Source organism: Medicago truncatula, chromosome 3 (assembly GCF_003473485.1).
Source record: "Medicago truncatula cultivar Jemalong A17 chromosome 3, MtrunA17r5.0-ANR, whole genome shotgun sequence".
NCBI classification, from domain to species: Eukaryota; Viridiplantae; Streptophyta; class Magnoliopsida; order Fabales; family Fabaceae; genus Medicago; species Medicago truncatula.
In genome coordinates, this window is record NC_053044.1 from 37,175,964 (window position 1) to 37,182,204 (window position 6,241).

The following is a 6,241-nucleotide window of genomic DNA, read 5'->3' on the forward strand; positions in this document are numbered from 1 at the left end:
GAAACTTAGACCATATATCCAAAATATGGTGTAGGAAATAGTTTTAAATTGCAGTTGCAATCGTGATTTTATGTTGTGAACCTTCATATTACAGAAAAATACGAATAAATAAGGCTGGTGCAATTTGCAATTATGGTTGCCGTTGTAGAGACCTCTAAAATTATTATATTGTGGTCACAATTGCACTTGCATACTGCAATTAAAAACTATAATAGGAAAGACCTGTAGAAGAGAAATGAAGGTCAAGATTACAAGGTTTCTTTGAATAAAAGAACCATATGGATTTGCTTTATATCCGTAAAGGGCTACAAAATAAAACCAAATGCTAAGAATATTGTTTTCTCCAACTTAAGGGACATAGTAAAATTCAAGCGTGTACGTAAACCAAAATACTCAAAAAAAGGTCTTAAGGGGTCAATCTATTGTAAATCAGCAAATAATATAAGTGCAATATACTGAACAATTTATAACAAAGCAGTTAATGCCCTGTCATGTGTGGAGAAAAATAAGGAAATATTCTTATTTTTAAAAAAAAATAATAAATTATGCCAAAATATATTCTTTTATGAGATCATGAGAATGAAAATATATTCTGTTATGAGATAATTAATGTAAGACTCTTGGTGTTCACTATGGGATGAATGTCTGCATTGAGTTTGGACCGTAGTGTTTTTTAATATTGCTGGAGAGACCTCTAAATTCTTTATATTGCGGTCAAATTACAGATGAGGACCGCAACTGTGAACTATTGTAAATAGGGAAATAGGCGTGGGGTGCTCGTCTTGTATATCTTATAATGTTCTTTGTTGCTCTTTTCTGTCTCGTTGGTGTTAGGGTTGTTCTGTTCAAGTGTGAGTAGTTATATCCCATGTCGACTATTAATTGCCAAAACGTTAAATACGAGAAGTGGTTAATATACATGATGTTTTAAGGTTTTTGGTAGAGGTAGCATCTCCTCTCTGTTGTCGTACTAGAGCATTGGTTTGTTGTTGTTTCTAACGCTCCTCAGACCCTTCAACAGGTGGTATCAGAACCCTGGTTAGACTTGGCAGAGGAGCGGGAGTGGATCCTGGGATTGGATCTTTATATTGAAAGTCTTTTTGGCGGTGTACTCAAGAGGCAATTTCCATTTGGAAAATTCTATGGTGAAGTCATGAGAATTCTCTAGTGAAGTTAACACTATAACATCAAAAATGTTGTGAGTAACACCCCAGAGTATCATCAATTCATCAGATTAACAAGAATACACTTAATCTAATTTTATCCTACCTTGTTTTAAGTGTAACACCCCACAAAGTGTAACACTTAAGACTATCGCATGATATCGGCAACTCTGTTTGCATGTTAAAGATGCCAACGATAAAATAGTACCTGTAAGTCTAAGATATTGCAAGCATTACTAGATGAATTAATATTGATCATTAATCAGTAATCAACAATTTAAAAATGAATCAGTCATTAAGATTAAAATTAACTTTTTCAAAAAAGTCAGTTTCATAAATGCACCGTAGAAGCTTTCTTTCCATTTATGTCAATGGGGCGCAAGTATAGGATGTGGGATACTCTCACTTGTGATGAAGATTGTTGGACTCAAGTGTGAGTGGTTAAATCACATTGACTATAAATGGACTAAATGTTAGATATTTTTTTTTTTGAAAACTCGGCATCCGATCCGAGAATCGACTAATTTGAGGGGACCAATCCCACCACCCATTTGCGGGAGCCCCGTTTAAAGCCAGAGCAAACTCTATATGGAAAAATGTTAGATATATAATTAAGAGATATGATACATACACCTAATGTCAGGGTTTCAAGATTGTTGAGTTCAAGTGTGAGTGGTTAAGTCTCATATCGTCTATTAACAAGTTAAATTTTGGATATATAAGAAAGGTGACATATATTCATAATGCATTAAGATTTTTGTTGGAGGACGCTTCGTCGTTACTCATGACGCTCCCTGGAACTAACAAGGGCCCTTTTCTCTTAGTTTTCTAGAGGTTGCCATTTGATAGAGATGTGGTGTCTCCTTGTTGCATTTGGCGCTCCCTCCCCCCCCATGAGTAAAAGCCTAGAGTGATAAAAACTCAAATACCATTACTATTGAGCCAGCACTATTGTTCTTCAGAGAAACCAAACCTTCCATAAGAGAAAGGGAAAGGTTTGAAAGGGATTTATTTAGACATTAATAAGCAAATTAGTGATAGATCTTATCTAAATTAAACCACATTATAAAATCTTTGAAATGTGCTACTATACAAGAAATCCAAAACCATCGTACAAGGAAATATATTTAAGGCAAATGGCTGCTTAAGGCCAAAAAAAGTCCTCTATATATATTTCCATTGTGAGCAGTTAGATTTCATATATTTTCAATCAAAAAGTTGACTACTAAGCCTTTTTTTTTAGTTAAGAAAAAAAAAACACACTTTGATTAAATAAAGTCATAGCAACGAATCTGATGTGTTACAGATGTACATGCACCAGTGGACTTGCAATTAATTAATTAAACCTACCTTTTTGGAGTGTGCCTTGTCAAAGGTACTTATATCATTTCCATTGGTTGAGGTCAATTTTGTCATGGTTGTCAAAGTAGCAAAGAAAATCACGATGTGGTTAGGTTTGTTCTCCTTCTATACTCTCATAATTTAAAATGTGTAGTGAAAATTTTCATTACCTAATCCTACCCTATTAATTGTGTACTACTTAAAGATTCTTATGTCATTACAATTATGTTATGTTAAAAATAATTTTTTTCACGCTTAAAATAAGCATGTTAGACCCTTGCTAGTGTTTGATTGATGGATAGAAACATAGGCAATTATTGTATATATAAATTAATGAAATAGTGGTAACGCCTTGGAGCGATGTGTGTCCTGCCAGTGGCAACATCGATGAAGAAAATGATGCAAGTAGTTAGAACAATCATATTCATAAGTTCAATCATTCTAGGAGTTTTGTACTCTCTTCAGTATCGGAAAATAAGCTATAGAAATATATACTCTCGTCAGATATAGTATTAAAAAAACTTTTTAAAACATGCATTTTTTCAAATATATGTTCTTAGTAATTTGAATTGTGTATGGATTGAAGAGATATATAATAATTAAAGTTAGAGAAAGACTTAGAAAAACTACACCATTAGGCCACATGTATAAGCAATTTTTGTTTTTTTAGATTCATTAAATAATGGATGTATCTGAAATATAATATAGTCTAAATACATTATTTATTTAATGAATTTGAGCAAAGCAAAAATTGCTTATAAATGTGACCAGATGGAGTATAAGAGAAGCTATTAAGAAATATCTAGAGATTAATGAGTTAGATAGAATTATGGTATTTTATTTTAATAAAAAACAATATATTGAAAGGAAAAAAAAATGCCCATGTGTCTTTAGATATGAGTTAAAAGTCGTTTGTCTTCGTGAGCTTAACTCATTTGGTAGGGACATTTCATAATATATGCAGGGGCCAGAGTTCGAATCTCAGACAACCCACTTAATCATCTTATTAGGGTATATTTCTAACCACTAGACTACTTGACCAAAACAAAAAGGGATTTACTTTTCCCATCCTATGAGATACTTCGCACGCCCTATTTTTTTTCTTCCAAAAATGTCCTTGAAGTTTCTGGATTTCATAATCCGGAATGGTGTTTTCCTTTGTTAAAGGGTGAAAAAAATGGGTTACGAATTTTTTCGGATTACGTAATCCATAAACTTCATTTTTCCAGATTTTGTAATCCGAAAACTTCAAAAAAATAGAGTGCACTACATGATTTTTTCAATAAAATAGGGTGTTATTGCTAGGATTCTTGGTGCTGCTTTGGTTGTTTCTATTTTGCAAGTTAATGTCATTTGCGGAGATGAAAGGTAAACATCATCAAACAATCTCACTGGTCCAATTCCCGTGAGTTTAGAAAAGCTTGAGTATATGATGAAATTAAATTTGTCCTTCAACAAATTGGAAGGGGAAGTTCCTATGGAAGGTGTTTTTATGAACCTAAGCTAGGTTGATCTCCAAGGTAACAACAAACTATGTGGCGTTAACAATGAAGTTACCCACAAGTTAGGAGTCACTTTGTGTGTTGCATCTAAGAAAAACAAAACAAACATTTTACTACCTATCATACTAGCGATTATAGGTGCTGCTGTTTTGTTCGCTTCAATGATCTATCTATTTTGGCTGCTAATGTCCTTAAAGAAGAAACACAAGGCGGAGAAAACAAGTTTGTCATCAGTGAGATTGTTTGATGATAGTTTACCTTTTAATTCATCATATAGTTTACCTTTCATCTCCCCAAATGACATTAACTTGCAAAATAGGAACAACCAAAGATGCACCAAGAATCCTAGGAATAACACCCTATTTTAATGAAAAAATCATGTAGTTGTAATCCGGAAAAATGAAGTTTCCGGATTACGTAATCCGGAAAAATTCGTAACTCATTTTTTTTCACCTTTTAACAAAGGAAAACACCATTCTGGATTACGAAATCCGGAAACGTCAAAGGCATTTTTAAAAAAAAATAGGACGCGCAAGGAAAGTCATAGGGTGGGAAAAGTAAATCCCAAACAAAAAAGGTGGTTATAGGGGAAGTTGGGCATCCATATCTTAATGGGCTCAATAGCCGCACATCTAGCTAGAAAATTTCCCTTCTAATTTAACACACGGAAAATGTCAAAATACCCTCAACGGCAGTTACGTTCACTAAATGCATCAAACGGTAGTTAAATATCGTTGTGTTCTTGTTTGCACCAGAATAACAATAACATCTCTCACACTTCACTAAAACACAAACCCCACATCTTTTCATTTGTTTAACATGTCATTTGCTTAAGATAATAGAAAAAGATATATGCATGTAAAACAGTAGTACACGACAATTTAGAGTCGTATTCATCTCCATTCAAATGATAGTATGTAAATATAATTAATGAAGGTCATTCTCCATAAGGATGTTGTATTATTATGATGTTGAATTTTATTTAATTCATGGAAGTTTTTGAAAATGTTGGCATTGAAGCAGTAGCGGAGTCAGAAATTTTGAACAGTGGAGGCACTATTATACGAAATTTGTTGGGAGGGAGAGTTGGTGTGGTCAATTTTAGCCATGAAACAAGGAGGAAGAGTTTTCATTTTTCTCATTGAGAAAGAGAGAAAGAGATGATTGTAGGTGAGTTTAGAAATAAAATCTCACAAAATGGCATGTGAGGTGAATATTGTCTCCAATTATAAACATTTATTCATGTCATCTCTCAACCGATGTGAGACATTTTAAAAATAGTGAGGCGGGGTGTGATAAAAATTGTGTTTTGAAGTAATTCATTCTTTTGAGTGTGCATTTTATGTTGGTGATTTCCAAAATAATGGAATCACTTTAGAACCAAAAGTTGTAACTCTTCATGGGAACCATTCATATACATTGGGACATTATTATTTATTATTAATAATGAACCATGACATTGATTCAAGTATATATGGTTATAACCTTTGGCAAAAGGGTGCTTAATGAATCATGGCATTGATTCAAGTTAAAGAGGTGCTTTCTCTCATGTGAAGAGTCATATAATGCACTATAAATGCTTGACATTTGGGCATTAGTTGAATAGACAAAAAACCACACAACTACACACAATTTGGACAGAATTTTGTTACATTAACAACATAATTCTTCACCATTCTATTATTCTAAATCATCCATCAATTCTCTAATGCATGAGTGAATTGCTGGAACCATAAATTTGTAAAATACTGTTAGGAGATACGCTTGGTGTGGTTGTGCAATACACGTCAAGGAACTCATAGTATCCTGAAGGGGATTCGCCAGTCATTCCTATTGCATCCAATATACATTTATTGGTGGGAGCGAATCGAACCTAAAGGTTAGTGTGGCAACCCCATACGCTTTGAGTTTTACATGCATGATCATTAAACATTTCAGGTTTCAAGTGCAGCAGCCTCCCAACAAACAAGATATATAACAATCTTTAGGTTCTACTACATTTCAGATATATATATCTTGTTTGTTGGAAAGAGGCTGCTGCACTTGAAACCTGAAATGTTTAATGATCATGCATGTAAAACTCAAAGCGTATGGGGTTGCCACACTAACCTTTAGGTTCGATTCGCCCCCACCAATAAATGTATATTGGATGCAATAGGAATGACCGGCGAATCCGTTCAGGATACTATGAGTTCCTTGACGTGTATTGCACAACCACACCAAGCGTATCTCCTA